Source organism: Mus caroli, unplaced genomic scaffold (genome assembly GCF_978045245.1).
Source record: "Mus caroli unplaced genomic scaffold, Mus_caroli_1 scaffold_5, whole genome shotgun sequence".
NCBI classification, from domain to species: Eukaryota; Metazoa; Chordata; class Mammalia; order Rodentia; family Muridae; genus Mus; species Mus caroli.
The window spans coordinates 23702536-23721051 of record NW_028227260.1 but is presented as its reverse complement, the minus strand read 5'-3'; the positions used below and the strand labels follow the sequence as shown (position 1 = coordinate 23721051).

Here is an 18516-nt window from a genome sequence, read left to right as displayed (position 1 = left end):
AATGCAAATCAGAATGACTCTGAAAATCCACCCTTACACCAATCAGAATGGCTAAAATCAAAACTGAGGCTGGTGGTGATGTTGAGAAAGATGAACACTGCTCCATTGCTGGTGGGATTGGAAACTGTTTCAAACTCTCTACAAAACAATCTGGTGGTTCCCCAGAAAATTGGAAATAGTTCTACCTGAAGACCCCAGTATAGCACTCTTGGTTGGATAACCGAAAGATGCTCCACCATACCACAATGGCACATGCTCCACTATGTTCAGACCACCTGTATTTATAACACTTAGAAACTGGAAGCAACCCAGATATACCTTAACCAAAGAATGGATAAAGACAATGAGGCACATTTACACAATAGAATACTATACAGCTATTAAAAACAAGACATAATGAATTTTAGAGGCAAATGGGTGGAACTAGAAAATATTATCCTGAGTGAGATAACCCAGACCCACAGGACATGCATGAAATGTATTCATTGATAAGTGGATAATTAGCCAAAAATTCAGAATAATATCAGGGTCTTAATTTGAAGAATTTACTAGGAATTTTGCTTTTCTAGGCTCCATACATCACATACTTTTCTTTAAGTGTGATATTCAGAAAAGAGCTTTTACCATTTTAGCTTTCTTTTTCTATGAATTCATAGATACTTTGAGAAAACTAGTGATAAATCCATCTTGCCTTCATGATTTCCTTTTTTTACACATCTCATCTTACATATATTACTGTAGTTAATCTGATGCTATTTTATAAGCTATTGACATTGTCTGATTTTGTCATATGCATTATTGTTCCAAAACACAATATAGTCCACAGTTTCTAGAACTAAAAATGTTTCTGTGAGTATTCTATATTTATTTTTCCAATTCATTTGAAAATTAATATATATGTACATATAAATGTAAATGCTTGCATAAATTATTAAAGAAACGGTTTATTGTGTGTGTGCACATGCACATGCAATCACTTTAGCATATAAAACTTTCATGAAACATTATTATCTATTTTAGATTAATTTGACTACAAATGTCTTCAGAAATATGTGCTGTAGACACAAACAGTAATTTTTCCTTCTGTAGTATGTTATAAATTACAAAGCTTATCCAGAAATTATGAAAAATAAATGTAATATGTTTAATGCTTTGGGTAATTTCTTAAACTAAAAGTTTTGATTTTTATTAACTATGTCAATATCTATTGTTATAGATTTGTTGCTTGATATGCTGATGGATACAGTCATTGGACAAACACTTATCAAGTGTCATGATCATAACAAGAGAATTGTTAGCATACTAGATATATGGAAGAAAGTGATTTAAGCATTGAATAAATGCAATAAAGTAAATCCACAATGGAGTAATTAGTGTAATATGAAAGAAACAAAAGGAAAGACTATAATTTTGTCCAAAAAAATTTAGGAGGGTTTCAGAGTAGTCAGCCTTAGAACTTTACTTTTACATACCATTTCATAGTTTCAATCTGCTAAATTCTATAGTATCTCATAAACTGATTATATTTTCTACCTTGAGGAATCTTGAAAAGATTATTCAGTTTTATAAAAGCAGCAGAGACAATTGTGCATCCACATGCAGCAAAATGAATCTAGACAAATACTTAACAACCCTCACAAAAATAAACTGAAAAAAAATGCTATTGACATAAATCCAAGATCAAAAATGAAGAAAATGTTTAAAAGTTAAAATAGAAAAACCTCAGGAAGGGAAATAGTTTTTTAGATATCATTATGAATATCATGATCAAGAATTGAAATACTCATAATCTTAACTTCAAGAAAAATGCAAGCAATTATCATTGCTTAGATTGTCAGAATGAGAAGACAAAATAGAGACTTGGAGTAAGCATTTGCAAAATATGTGTATTTCAAAACACATAGTGTTATCTAAATTATACAAAGAACTCTTAAAACTCACCAATAAATACTAATATAAATTTTATATGTGAAAAAACAACCAGTAACAATGGTTCAAGTTTGCAAATCAAGCTACTGGGCAGTTAATGCAAGAAAATTGCCAGAGAAAGTTTCAGGCGATGTTGAGCTACAGAGTGAGACTATTTAAAAAAATCACAAACACATACCTGAACCAAACAAAATAGTCAAACATCTAAAAGAGACCTCATCATTAAATGTACACACACAATAAATGAGTATATGAAGAAATGACCCATATAATATGCCATTAGGAAAAATCAGAAATAAACAATACCATCACATACTTATTCAAATGGTGAACATCAAAGCACTGACAACCCTGGTTACTGGCAAGGGTGCAGATCAAGAAGAACTCCATTATTGATAATGACACAAATGGTTCACCCACTTTAAAAGTTGCCTAAAAAAGAGAAATGCTATTCAACATGTGATACATAATAATGCTCCTTCATCAATGGTGTCAAAATATGTCCAAATAAATCTCTGCTCATGAATGTTTAGTCTATCATTATTTTTGATTTCCAGAACTTGGGAAAAAAAAAAAAGATGTCATTCATGGTTGTACTGAAATAGATGGTGTGTTCAGATAATTGAACATAGTTCACAGTCCTAAGAAAAACAAAAAGGAAGGTAAAATTCATATAAGGCTTACACAAAACCAATCAAACTGAAAAGACATTACTGTATAACTTCAATTACCAGATAGTCCATTAAAAATAAAAAACTGGAGATAGTAACCAAGGCAGAGCTTTTGGGAAGAAGCAAGTATGAAAAGCATGGAGAATTTGGGGAACAGTGAAATCAATTAGTATGCTACTGGCAAATATTTTTGGCAAATTTTTCATACCATGAAATATTTATAACATCAATAATATATCCTATATAAAGTATTGTTTAGTGGAGATGACTATATGTGAAATGTGTGCTTTCCAGTTAGAATAAATGTCCTTTAAACTGTTTAAAATGTATTTGCAGTCTAGCATATGAACGGGAGCAGAGATACAGAAAAAGATAAGATACTGAAGAATTTTCATTGCAGTTAAATACCACTAGAGCCTGAAGGTAGAACAGGAATAGTGACAGTGATCAAAAAGATGCCGAGAAAAGTGGCTGCTGGGGGAAAGGCATGACAGTGGAGAATCTTAAGGGGCACATCAACACATTCGGCCATAGTTACGAAGAAAACAGAACATTATTAGAAGATATGAAACTCGACTTCTTTTTTTTTTTTTTTTTCGAGACAGGGTTTTTCTGTAGCCCTCGCTGTCCTGGACCTCTCTCTGTAGACCATGCTAGGCTGGAACTCAGAAATCTGCTGCCTCTGCCTCCCAAGTGGTGGGATTAAAGGCATGCACCACCACTGCTTGGTGAAGTGCTACGTCTGTGTTGATATTTGTATTGCTGAAGTATATGCCATTATAGGAAATAGGGCAGGCAGCAAGAAGAAAAGCTAAGAAATGAGGAGTTTATCTGAGACATATCTTGAGCCTGTGAACAAGATGATAAGCTTCCAGCTATGTCATCTCCATGCAACCTCTGCTTTTATTCATGATTCTCTGTGCTTCTTGAGTCCCAAAATAAAAAAAAATAAATAAATAAAAAAGAAAGCTAGTATTTGAGCAACAACCACGTCTCCATTTTACTCTCAGAGTAATTCCTGTCTCATGTCAATTCCTCTAAAGTTATCTAAATTTCTCTGAAAGAAAAAGGTTAAATGTTGCTAAATTTAAGGAATCATCACTTTAAATTCTTTGATTTATATTTTTAACAGATTAAGTGTGTGAAATTTTACTAAAGCTTGGGTTTTTAATTAAAAATAAGTCCTACAGTATAAAGGAAATTGGAATAGTTTGTTTTTAGACTTACCCATATACTTTACCTCAAAGACATTTCAAAGTCATCTCATAATACAGAAAAATTAATACAGTGAAAATATGAAATACTGTATTATACTGATAAGGGAAATTATAAGTGACCTATAAGGATTAAAAGGCATTAATTTATTTAAAATATCATTATCAACTCATTCATTATATTAATTACATTTGTAAGGGGTTTCAGTTTAAATTCTTTTATATTTGTTATTCAGTTTAATTAAAATAAAGAAATACTTAAAGTTTAGTTAATACTAAGACCATATAAACCTTAGTATGGAGTTAATACCTATTATTCCCAGGATCTTATACTTTGCTTAGTTATTAGGAAGACACTTTCTCAGTACCTACTATGTGTTCATAATTCTAAATGTATTTGAAAATACTTTATGTACTATAAAATCTTTCTCCTTACTGTAGTAAATTTTATTGTATGAGGTGCTGTGGTCTTGGAAGAGGTGTATCACTGGTTAGGTCTCCAAAGTTTCAAAAGACCAGCTTAATTCCCAGTGGTTTCAGCTCTGCCTCCTGCTGGGGATCAAGATGTAAACTCTAAGCTACCTTAAACATGAAGAATCCATGCGTAAAGTGATTGTGGAATATTTCTCCATGGTTAAGGTTAGTTGTTCAGGTCAGTCATGTGGTAGGGATTTCCCAACATGAAAGCCTTATAAGGCCATTTTGTGAAACTGTAAAAGGTTGGTATGCATTTGAGACTGAAGGTGTTAGAGGTGATAGAGACATGGAATATCTTCCAAAGAAAGTTGAACATAGGGAATGGTACCAGTTTAAGAGAGTAACGTATTTTTCAGGCAACCAAGCTGGAATCATGGAGAATGTCTTTGTCATCAGATATTGAGTTACTAGATTTGGAGTTTGTCCCACTGGGTTTTGGTCTTGCAGTGGTCTATTATTTCCTCATTATACTCAGATTTCCCCTTTTTGGAATGATGGCATATATTCTGTGCCATTGTATGTTGGAGTTATAGAATTGACATTTTTTTTTTTTATTTTGCAAGGGGTTATGTTAAAGAGATTGCTTTCAGTTTCAAAATAGATTTTGGACTTTGCATTAAGACTGTGAAAGAATATGAGGACTTTTGGAGTTGGAGTAAATATATTTTGCATTATGATATGATCAGAAATCTAAGGGAGATAGAGAGAGGAATGTGGTGGTTGCAATAAGAAAGACATTTATATGAACATAGTGGAGCATGTGTCCTTCTTACCGGTTGGGACATCTTCTGGATATATGCCCAGGAGAGGTATTGCTGGATCCTCTGGTAGTACTATGTCCAATTTTCTGAGGAACCGCCAGACTGATTTCCAGAGTGGTTGTACTGGAAAGAACCCAGATGCCCCTCAACAGAGAAATGGATACAGAAATTATGGTACATTTACACAATGGAGTACTACTCAGCTATTAAAAAGAATGAATTTATGAAATTCCTAGCCAAATGGATGGACCTGGAGGGCATCATCTTGAGTGAGGTAACACAATCACAAAGGAACTCACACAATATGTATTCACTGATAAGTGGATATTAGCCCAAAACTTAGGATACCCAAGATATAAGATACAATTTGCTAAACGCATGAAACTCAAGAAGAATGAAGACCAAAGTGTGGACACTATGCCCCTTCTTAGAATTGGGAACAAAACACCCATGGAAGGAGTTACAGAGACAAAGTTTGGAGCTGTGATGAAAGGATGGACCATCTAGAGACTGCCATATCAAGGGATCCATCCCATAATCAGCTTCCAAACACTGACACCATTGCATACACTAGCAAGATTTTGCTGAAAGGACCCAAATATAGCTGTCTCTTGTGAGACTATGCCGGGGCCTAGCAAACACAGGAGTGGATGCTCACAGTCAGCTATTGGATGTATCACAGGGCTCCCAATGGAGAAGCTAGAGAAAGTACCCAAGGAGCTAAAGGGATCTGCAACCCTATAGTTGGAACAACATGATGAACTAACCAGTACCCCGGAGCTCTTGTCTCTAGCTGCATATGTGTCGAAAGATGGCCTAGTCGGCCATCAGTGGAAAGAGAGGCCCATTGGACTTGCAAATTTTATATGCCCCAATATAGGGGAATGCCAGGGCCAAAAGAATGGGAATGGGTGGGTAGGGAAGTGGGGGGTGGTATGGGGGACTTTTGGGATAGCATTGGAAATGTAATTGAGGAAAATATGTAATAAAAAATATTAAAATTTAAATAAAAGAAAGACATTTATAGGCACATATATTTGAATACTAAGCCTCCAGTTAGAGGAACTGTTTGGAAAGGATTGGAGATGTGGCATTGTGGAAAGAAGTGTGTCATTGGAGTGGGTTTTGAGGTCTCAAGAGTCTCATACAATTCCCCTTGTTCTCTGCTTTAAGGTTGTGGATCCAGGTGTAAGCACACAGCTTTACCTTTACTTTGCCATCCTGCACCTAACCTTCTGAAATCATAATCCAACCTAAATGATTTCTTTTCCAATTTGCCTTGGCCACAATGTTTTAATCAAAGCATTAGAAAAATAAGTAGAAAACCCCATAAGTTATGTTGAAGTATGAATTCCTTAATACCTATAAGTTTAACATATTTAGAATTGGTGTCTTTAGAGTTTAGAGTTCATTCGGGTGGGCCATATTCCAAAATTACTTGTGTCTTTGTAAAAAGGGGACAAGCACAGAGGCAATCAAGGGGGAAATACCATGTAATAATATCATCAAAGACTGAACTGGACATGACTAAATATCAAGGAACACACTGATATAATGTAATACAGGAAGATGTATAGAAGGGACATAGACTTGTTGACATTATTATTCAAATTTTCATTCTTGTCAATTATGGGAGACGTATTTCTGTTGTCCTCAGATACAGTTTGATGTAGTTCCTTACAGTAACCCTACCAAGTTAATATGAGAGTGTAGATGCCCTAGTGTTTTCCTTCAAGGGAATTAACATAAGATTATGTTATGTTATAACATAACAAAATAAGGCAATAGTAATTGTAAGGTAGAGAGTTTCAAAAGAATCAGAAATTATGTAATTTTATGAGTTTAAGTCACACAGTGGTTGATATAGAGAAGTTGTTGTATTCCTAATTAGCTTCAACGAGACAGATGTTATTTCATTTTATTCTAAATTATAGTCCTTTTTAAAGTAGTATGCATTCTGTGATAACTACAGATTTATATGCAATTGCAGTCTTTAGACACTCGTATATATTCCAGATGTCATAAAGGAAGAATTGTGGTGAAGCAAAATAATATGCCTTGTCACATTACAGAAACTAGAAGATTAAGATAATGATTAATGATGGCTGGCTGAATATTCTCATAAACAGAATCTATGAATATTAATATTAATGTGGAGGAGTAAAAGAACAAAGTTTCAGAGCAATCATTATATCTATAAATGAATCTTTTAAATGAGCATTGGTTTGCAGTTTTGTGACTGTATAATCAATGTGACTTGAAGAAAAGAGCAGAGGCAGTTAATGATCTAAATGAACTGAAATTCTGGGAAGGTGATAGATTGTTTATATATGACAAAAAAGAGCATAACTCAGTTTTAGGCTGCATTCTGCATATACATATATATGCCTATATATATGCATATATATATATATATAATTGCATTTCTTTCAAATATAATTAAAGAGAATACAAAGAAACAAATTATTATGTATAAAGGAATATCCCTTTCCCTTTATAGAATATGTAAATGGAGTCACTCAAATTTACTTTTTCCCATATTAGGAATCATGGAGGAAGTAAATAAATTCTTCTCTGTTTTAGAAGGTATTTGAAAGTAGAGATATTTACTCTAGAAAATATGATGAAATATCATATCTATCAAATTATCTTTTTAAATATGGGAGGATGTCATTAACGTGGACATTTTTCTTTCCCAGAAATTAAAGCACACAACAAAATATAGCAAAGGAAAAGAGAAGAGTAAAAGAATGAGCAACAACTAATATAATATTGTAGAAACTTTAAAGTCGATTAGAAATAAAAACTAATTGAATGAAGAGTGAAGGAAAGGCATTAGGAAGTGTGTTCACCTTTGTGCCATGGGTTAGATGGTACAGAGGACAGATGTTGCAGACCAGCCTCCTAATTAACTGCTCATGACTAAAGAAATAAGATGCCAAATCTATACTCTTCAAGCTACCCTCATACAGGTTAGAACATTATAAAATTGACATCTTATTTCTTCACTGTTGAGAAACCAACTCTTAAGTGATTGATAGTATACCATCATTACATTTCTGTTGTATTGGATGTGTTATGTTTTACCTAAATCCATTTATAGACATTTTTGCTCATTTCCACATTTTGGCAGTCTTGACTAGTGTTATGTATACTAGTGAACAAATACCTGTTCAATTCAAACTAGCAAGTTACATATGTCAACAATCAAGAGCAAAGAAAAGAATTTGTCCTTGATGGCTTACTTGTTATGCTCAGCTAGCTTTATTCACTTTTTACACAGCTCAGGAACTGGACCATGAAACACTGCTGCCCACACTCAATTAACACAAAAACTATTCCCCACAGACATAGCCACATGATACCTTGTTCTAGATAATTCTTCATTAAGACTCTTTCCAGGCTATCCTAAGCTGTGCCAATTTGGCAGTTAAGACTACCTTGCATACACCCTACTCAAAAATGCTACTTATACACCAAGTTGCATATTTTGCTTGATAGTGCAGTATTGTATTGCAAGGAGCCCACCATTGGGTAGGAAAATTGATGGACTTTTCCCCCCAAAAGAATAACTAGCCCTTCTTGTATATTACAAAACACAACAAGCAGGGAGAATAATGAGGCTGAGTTCCAACTTGATTCTTATGTGTCCTATATTTGAAGTGTTTGGTAATTTCAGAACTAGTTGCCCTTTTAACCACCGAATTTTAGTGTGCAACAAAGAATAATAGTATATATTTGGAGCCTCTGGGACCTCGTTTGACAATAACTCATTAAAATGTATCTCACTTCTAGCACTGAGATTTTTATTTAAAACATATTTTCTGAGAGGAGCATTATCCAATTACACAGGGTACTTCACGTCAAAATCTTCTATACTAAATGTTGTAGTTAGTTTATAACGTAGTAGGTTTCTATATAACCTTTCACCCCATGTAGCCATAATTTTCATTAGCCATCTCCAACCTCATTCTTTCTCCTTCTTTACTAGAAAAGTATAACAAAGTTGTAGAAAACATTTTATGTGTGGGTGTTTTAAAATTAGACTAGTCTTATTGCTCCTAACCTACATTCTTTACTAGAAAAGTGTAACAAAAATTTTTATAGAAAACTTTTGTTTTTTTTTACATTTTGATAACTATATGATATATTTTATTGGTTATTTTATTTATTTACATGTCATATGTTATATCCCTTCCCAGTTTCCCCTCCACAAACTCCCTATCCCATCCTACTTCTCCTGATTCTATGAGTGTGCTCCTCAACCCACCCACCCACTCCTGCCTCCCTGCCCTAGCGTTCCCCCACACTGAGGCATGGACCCTCCAAAGGACCAAGGGCCTCCTCTCACATTGGTGCCAGATAAGTCCATCCTATGCTACACATACAGCTGGAGCCATGAGTCCCTGTATTTGTATTCTTTTATGGGTGGCTTAGTCCCTGGGAGCTCTGGGGGATCTGGTTGGTTCATATTGTTGTTCCTCCTATGAGGTTATAAACCCCTTCAGCTCCATCAGTCCTTCCCATAACTCTTCCATTGTGGTCCTCTTGCTCAGTCCAATGGTTGGCTGTAAGCATCTGCATCCTATTGGGAAGCACTTCTTGGCATCAGCAATATTGACTGGGCTTGGTGGCTACATTTAGGATGGATCCTCAGGTGGAGCAGTCTCTGGATGGCCTTTCCTTCAGTCTCTGCTCCACTCTTTGTCCCTGAATTTCCTTTTAGGCAGGAGCAATTCTGGGTCAATATTTTTGAGATCGGTGGGTGGCTCTATCCCTCAAACTGGGGCCATACCTTACCACTGGATATGGTCTCAACAAGTTCTATCTAGCCTTTGTTGGATATTTCAGCCGATATCATCCCTCTTGGGTCCTGGGATCCTCTTGCTCTCCTGACTACTGGGACTTTTATTGGCTACCTTCAGTTTTCCATCCCCCACTGCTATACACCTCAGTTCAAAATCCTGACCCTCTGTACTTCTCTCTGTCTCCTTCCACACCTGATCTTTTTAAATAAACTAGTCCTGTTGCTCTTGAACTGTATTCTTATTAGAATCCTTTGTGTTTCTAGTGTAAAGATGAGATTTTAATACTTTACATCAAGAAAGTCTCATGGAATATGTGCCACTACCAGCAAGTTTGTGGATTTTCTTTTTAAGCATTTCAGAATTCTTATGCATATCATCCTATTATTGGGAACAACTGAAGTATCTTTTTTCTTTTTGCTTATTCTAAATGAGGGATTCAATATATTAGACATTGGGGAGCAAGAACAAGTGATGGCAAAGGCAGAGATAGCCATCTGTTCATTATTATGCATTAGGTTTTTACTTCTATTACCAACAGAAGTTTGATTTTGTTTAAATTGATTCATTTCTAGTTTATTATAGTCATTAGTCCATAGAGTACGAATTAATGAACCTGAAAGCTTATATTTTTGCAAGCAACTATGGATTGTCCTTTACTGATATTTCCTCTCAATTACCTCAACTTACTTAATTTTCTTACTTGTCTGACAGTTTTCAAAAAGACTTGCAGCTTTGCTAAAGTTTTAACATGCTGTTTCTTATGTAATAGAAGTATAACTAATCTTCTGATTCATGAAATATGAAGTGGAGGTTTTCTTTTTTATGGATCTATTTCACATCTATGGCTTACAAATTTCTTCATTTATGAATGAACAACTAACTGAGAGATTTATTCATAAATGAGAAAATGCCATTCATGATTGTCTGGTCTTCCATATGAAAACTACCCTTATATATATTAGAGCTAAAATTTTTATAAATACATTGACAAATATTAGAGAAATCTTTACTCTTTTCATTTGGAATATGTCCCAGATTACTTCAATAGATTCTAAAATATTGAAGATTTGTATTTTTTCTGTTTTATTTCAGAAAACAATCATAATAAACTCTTATATGTGTGGTTATGTCTCAATAATAATATAAATGATAAAAGTACATTAATCACATATGAAGGTTTTTGTTATTTAATAAAAAACTTGTAACTGACACAGATGTGGTAACTGTAATTATAGAAATAAGAAAATAGAGGAAACATAATTCGAAATTCAAAGTTACCTGTAGCTTCGTAGCAAATTCCAGAACATCCTGGGATACATGAGTTCTTATCTCAAATCCTTCTTCTCAAAAAATGATCAATAAATCAAAAATTATGAAATCTCAGAATGCTTACTGCTGCAATATAAAAGATACCATTGGTCCTCACATAGTGTTTTATTAAGAATAAAGAGAATAATTAGTATAATGATATAAATGCAGAAAACAAATATAAAATTTTAAAATATATTCATTAACAAAAATGAAGATAAACAAAAAGACATTGAGCACAAATGTGCATACAAAAACCAAACCAGGTTGAATTGGATTATACCAGGTCCAATAAAATAACAGACAAATAGTAGTAATTTTGAGGTGATTGCTGAAGCACAGATGGAGAGGATTCTCTTTTAGACTGCTATTTATACTTTATTTCTTAGGTCATAAGATACTCTGGAAGTCCCATGAAGGGATCAGAAAAGCAGCATAAATATGGAGTCTCAGTATACACTTCAGGGGCTCTTGGAAGTAGTTATGAGTAATCCATGATGAACTGTTGAACTATTGCAACAGTATAACTTTATCGACTTAATGGAAATCACTATGTGTGTGTGTATGTTTGTATGTGTGTGTCCATAAAATCTCCAAGTTCAAATACCTAATATGATTTCTAGCAATCTTAAAAGAAGTAGACATATCTGGGTGGCTTTTGAATTACACTTCTAATTTACATGAGGAAATTAACATCCTACCTTTAGCCATCTGCATACACACAAGGTTAACTTCCAGATTAGTGGTCTTCAAATACACTTTCATAGAGTGTCACCTTTGGTGAGATGCTCTTTTTGTCTCCCACACTTACTTCTACCTGCATCCATATTTGAAATCATAAGTCCAGCATGAGACCCATAGTTTGTGAGCCATTTTCCCCTGGTTTAATTTAACAACTCCTCTACCAACTTCACCTAACCTAGTTATAGTCAATTATCTCTTTGTCTTTTATGTACCTTTTCTACTGACCTCATTGATTATTTTCTTGGTCATATTTATTCCATTATTGTTATTAGCACTCAGTATATTTTAATTTAAAATTTGTTTCAGTTCAGAATGTACATCTTGGCATGGTTTGTATGGCTTTGATGAGAATTTATCTCTTACATTTGCTTCAGAGTATTTGTTCATTTTCACTTAATACTACATCCATAATGAAAGGTATTTTATAATGATGACCAGCCTAGCAAGATATGCCCATTGGTGTAGTAGTACCAGGAATGGTTAGGGTGTAATCAAACACTTTCTAAATGAAGTACACAGGAAGATCTTCATTATAACCAAAACCACTATATGTTTGGAGATATCCTGCTGTGCTGGTCATTATTGTGGTTCATAGGCCTCATAGCTGGTAAGGACAATTGGTTGCTTCCATCCTTGTAAGCATACACAACACCTTCTGATACTATGAAAGGCAGTCCTCTCTGGAAATCAGTCTGGCGGTTCCTCAGAAAATTGGACATAGTACAACCGGAGGATCCAGCAATACCTCCCCTGGGCATATATCCAGAAGATGTCCCAACCGGTAAGAAGGACACATGCTCCACTATGTTCATAGCAGCCTTATTTATAATAGCCAGAAGCTGGAAAGAACCCAGATGCCCCTCAACAGAGGAATGGATACAGAAATTATGGTACATTTACACAATGGAGTACTACTCAGCTATTAAAAATAATGAATTTATGAAATTCCTAGCCAAATGGATGGACCTGGAGGGCATCATCTTGAGTGAGGTAATACAATCACAAAGGAACTCACACAATATGTATTCACTGATAAGTGGATATTAGCCCAAAACTTAGGATACCCAAGATATAAGATACAATTTGCTAAACGCATGAAACTCAGGAAGAATGAAGACCAAAGTGTGGACACTATGCCCCTTAGAATTGGGAACAAAACACCCATGGAAGGAGTTACAGAGACAAAGTTTGGAGCTGTGATGAAAGGATGGACCATCTAGAGACTGCCATATCCAGGGATCCATCCCATAATCAGCTTCCAAACGCTGACACCATTGCATACATTAGCAAGATTTTGCTTAAAGGACCCAGATATAGCTGTCTCTTGTGAGACGATGCTGGGGCCTAGCAAACACAGAAGTGGATGCTCACAGTAAGCTATTGGATGGATCACAGGGCTCCCAATGGAGAAGCTAGAGAAAGTACCCAAGGAGTTAAAGGGATCTGCAACCCTATAGGGGGAACAACATGATGAACTAACCAGTACCCCAGAGCTCTTGTCTCTAGCTGCATATGTATCGAAAGATGGCCTAGTCGGCCATCACTGGAAAGAGAGGCCCATTGGACTTGCAAACTTTATATGCCCCAATATAGGGGAATGCCAGGGCCAAAATTATGGGAATGGGTGGGTAGGGAAGTGTGTGGGGGGTGTATGGGGGACTTTTGGGATAGCATTGGAAATGTAATTGAGGAAAATACGTAATATAAAAAAAAAAAAAAAAAGAAAGGAGGCTTTCAGGTCAAATCCAACATGAATTCTCCAAGTACTGTGTCTGAAGTACATTATGTCTTCTGCAATATATGGTCTTACCTTCAACCTCTGGGAGGCAAGCAGGGGCAACACCAATAACCTATATTGTTTCAGCAGAATCTTTGAGTCCTCTGACCAACAACTCTAAATGAAAGCTTTCTTATGTCTGATATTAGAGTTTTGTTATTATGGCTTTTTGGAGGAACATTGTCAGCTCAAGGACCATAACTTTATTTAAACTCTTTCTCTCACTCTCTCTCTCTTTATATGTACATGTGTGTTTATATACATTATATACATATGTTTATATGTTATATACATATAATCTAATACATAATGCATAATATACACATAATATACTTTGTATATATAATATGACATATGTGTTTATATAGACAAATATATATATATATGTGTGTGTGTACATATGTATACACATATATCAGGTATATAAAAATAATTTGGTTTCTTATAGCTTCTCAACAAAAAAAAAGAGAGTACATAATGTTAGGAGGTGAAATGAATAAGTGTGGTATAGAAGTAGTTAGAAGGGAAGGAGGAGGAATGGATTTAATGAAATCAGATTATTGTCCTTCATGAAATTAAACAACAAATATTTTAATAATTAAACCATTATAAGGTCTTTGGCAACCCATAGACCTATTTTGTCTGAGAGGAGGCATCTATGTATTTAATTTGCTTTATTTTTGAGATTCAGCTTTTTTTTAAATGTTTCTTAGTTTAGAGTAATTTCACACTGCATCCTTGACATTTTAAATAATTCAATAAAGCCTCTCTTCCCATATCATTGAGGACAGCCCTGAATGCTCATTAACTCTAGTAGTAAGGATAAGGAACCACAAGTCTGGAGCTACCCTAGGATAACTGGGAATGTGAAGACCAGCCTAAACTGAGTGTCTCTTTCAAAAACTCAAGAACCAGGGTATAGTTCAGTGGTAGACTGCATATGCAAAACATGGATTTGATGCCCAGCAACGTAAAAGAGAGAACAATACTCTCAAATACCTTGCCTCCTAATGCTATGGTTACTCATGCAGTTATATGAGCAGGAAAGATTTCTGGCTAGACTCAGAGTTCAAAATTGTTCTAGTTTCCCTTTTGTGCAAATCTGGTACCAGTGAAATTTTCAGAGTTTTCAATTGTTTCTGTCTGCTCTTTGTATGTGCCACCTAAGGGTTGGTCTGAACCTGAGACAATTTTTATATTGCAATTGGTGGGTATTATATTGTCTCTTGTGGTTATATTTCATGCACATTCATCTTAAGGAGGGAGCCCTTAACTTACATTGGTTTAGACCCCGAATCAGTCACTTCCTTTGTTTCCTTTTTCTTTCCCGGGTATCTTCAAACTCCTCTAGGTGATGGTTCTGAAGTTTTATGTCTAGAAAAATAGATTTCTATTAAAAACAAGGATATGAATTTTGAAGGCAAATGGATGGATCTTGAGAATATTATCCTGAGTAAGGTAACCCAGTCCCAAAAGGACAGGGGGGTATATACTCACTTTTAAGTGCATATTAACCATAAACAACAGGATGAGTATGCTACAAACCAAGCCCAAAGAAGCTATGTAACAAGGAGTGCCTAAGGGAAGACAGTTGAATTTCACTCAGATGGGGAAATAAAATAGATATTGCAGGTGGATAGAGGGAGGAACTAGGAAGGAGAGGGGTGGGGAGGGGAGTGGGGCACAGGGAAGCAGGTGTATGGAGAGCAGGGGAGAGAGAATGGAGAGTGGTGGTAGGCAGGCACAGCAGCAACTCTAGAATGTGCAAGAGACCTGGGACTGTGGGAGGGTCCAGGATATCTATGGGGAGACACTTAGTGAGACTTCTAGCAGTGTAAGATATGAATCCTGAACTGGACTGATAAGAACAGCAATTTGCCTACAAAACCTTCAACCCAAACTGTATCTTGCCTACATGTGTAGGGACAAAGATAGAGAAGAGAAAGAGGAAATTACCAACCAATGACTGCCCAACGTGAGACCCATCCTTAAAGGGGAGAACCAATCCTTGACACTATTAATGATACTCTGCTATGGTTGCAGACAGAAACCTAGCATTACTGTCTTCTGAGACGTTTTACCCAGCAGCCAATGAAAAGATGTACAGAGACCCATAGCCAAATATTAGATGAAGCCCTCAGGGAATCTTATAGGAGAGTTGGGGGAAGAATTGGGACACCCAAAGAGGATAATTACTCTATAGGAAGACAAAGATTCGACTAACCTAGACTCTTGGAGGATCCCAGAGACTGAACCACAAATAAAAGAGTAAATATGGACTAGACCTAGGCACATGTGTAGCAGATGTGTAGCTTGGTCTTCATGAGGGTCCCCTAACAAGTAGAGTAGGTACTGTCCCTAAAGCTATTGTTTGCCTGTGGATCCATTTCTTCTGACTAAGCTGTCTAGTCTGGCATGAATTGGAAAGCAAGTGCCTTGTCCTGAAGAGACTTGATGTGCTAGGGGTGGGATGGTTGAGGGGTGGAGGAGTGGGGAGGTAGGGGTGGAAAGTGATACCAGGAGGAGACTCCCCCTTTTCAAAGGAGAAGAGGATGGTGGATGGGGGAGGATCTGTGTTAGGGGGTGCTAGGGGAAGAGGAAGGCTGATATCAGGATGTAAACTGATTACATAAATAAATCTAAAACATGAATTTCTCTCAACCATTTTAGCTCCTTACAATATTGGATAGGTCCTTGCACTTGGACTGTGCTTGGATCAGGCATTCAAACAAAATTAAAATATGTGAATTACTGGTTTTCCTCTTGTAGTTTACAAATAACAGACACATTTGTTCTTAGTTATTCCACTGAGATATCAGCTTTTTGTCTTGGTTACTTTACAGAACTGTTGTAACTTGGATGGAGATTGTCTTTAGGTGGGGCTGTATGAATAAGTACAAGAAATGAGAAGAGTTATGCAGACAAGAATAAATTGTATTATGTATGTATGTGTGCATCTGTGTGTATTTGTGTTTTGTTCTATTTACCATGCAGTTACTGGGTCAGTCATCTCTGGAGTATTAACTGGAATTTAAACCTAATCAAACCAAACAACTAAAACAAAAAATACTCATCTCCACCACTGGACTTTGCCAAGTTTTGATTTCCTGCCTCAATTTAAACCTAATCAAACCAAACAACTAAAACAAAAAATACTCATCTCCACCACTGGACTTTGCCAAGTTTTGATTTCCTGCCTCAATTCCCCAATTGTTAGCTTTTTAAAGCTCTTGAGTAGTTTAGACTTCCTTATTTTTTGTCTTAGATTTTAGAGATAACTAGTGTAACTCAGTAAGGTTTTTCATTGCGGGTGGAAACTTGCCCCATAATGCTTTTTCATTGGGGGTCGAAATATGCCCCATATATTTAAAAGTGCCAAAGTTATAGTTTAGGTTAAACTTGTAAGTAATGCATGTAGTGATGGCAAAGGCCCAAACCTAATTATTTCTTTATGCTAATAGTTTGTGACTGACATCTAATTCTTTTCACTAGCAGAAATCCATTAGTTTAAATTAAAAAGGGGTGGGGAATGGTCACAGGTGCCTAGCAGTTGAAGCAGAGAAAACTTACATAAACTCTATTTCTCATTCCTACTGAATGAGAAAGCAGCTCTGGTTTTATTTCAAGCTGAATGCAAACCAAAAGGAGGAAGTGTTACCTCAAGATAAACCACAGTTAAAAGATAAGATGCAGAAAAATACAAAGTTCTTATGATGTGCTTCCTTCTCATGATGTGCTTCCAAACGAAGTTGGCAATGACTTTGCAGTTGTCAGGTCATCTTCAATTTTAGAAAGACATTTTCTAAACAATTGCTTCTGCACTGTATCTGGAATCTTAGGGGACAAGGAGTCATTTTGCAATTTCTTTGAAGCTGGAGATCTCATAGTGGAAAAGACAAACCTCAATAGGCATGGTAAGCTTTCAGAAGACCAAATAACACATAATCATATTCCAATTTTCAGAATGTAACTGTGTATACTTTTTTTTTAGTGGGTAATTTCTGCAAATGGCCATCTTATCAGGACTGTGTGCTTACTATTTGGTTGATCATCAGATACAATAAAATGTTTCTTTAGTAACACCGAAAGTAAATAATGTACACTAGAAGACTGCTTATTTTCATCAAACATAGGTTATATAAATTGACAGACTGTTCTACTAAGTTTGTAGAAATTGAATATTTTTTTAGTCAGAGTAGTCTCCAAGCATTATTGCTAAGTTTTACTTTTTAATAACTTTAGGGTCTGCTTAGGTGTATCTTTCTGTTTATTCATACAAAATATCATTGACTAAGTTCAGTACTTAAGTAAATGGTAAAGTATACTCAACAAACATGAGCCTCTGGTATCTTGTCACATCACTATATTTTATGCATGTATTCATGTATGTATTTACCATATACTATGTGCAATGAGAAGTTATTATAAAGAATATTAAAGTAACAAGAATATAAAATACGTGCATGAGAAGATTGCTCAGTGGGTAGGAAAACTTACTGCTTAAGCAAAAAGATCTGAATTCAAAACTTTAGCAACCAACTTAAAAAGTTGTGGCTGGAATATCTGTGTTCCTATAACCCTAGCAATGTGTGTGTTGTATGTGTCTGGTGGGGGTGGAGGGCAGAGACAGAGGAATCAATGGGATTTCCTGGTCCCTAGACTAGCTGCAGATACACTGAGAGATCCTGCCTCAGGGAAAAAGTTGGTGAGAGAGAGAGAGGTGGGGGGGGGGGAGAGGAGAGAGAGAGAACATCATGTTACAACCTTCTCTGACTTGTGCATGCATACCCTCAGAAACATGTATATTCTGTGTGTGTATGTGTGTGT

The 18516-nt window shown here is 35.6% G+C and overlaps 1 long non-coding RNA gene across 1 annotated transcript; it reads right to left on the bottom strand.

The window, feature by feature from the left end:
* Positions 1 to 5128: 5128 nt before the first annotated feature.
* Positions 5129 to 15053, bottom strand: LOC147004505 (uncharacterized). Its single transcript, XR_015047072.1, has 3 exons — positions 14968 to 15053; positions 11139 to 11255; positions 5129 to 5196 (listed from the first exon to the last, which is right to left on the bottom strand). It is a non-coding gene; the product is annotated as an uncharacterized LOC147004505 (long non-coding RNA).
* Between the last annotated feature and the right edge of the window lie 3463 nt (positions 15054 to 18516).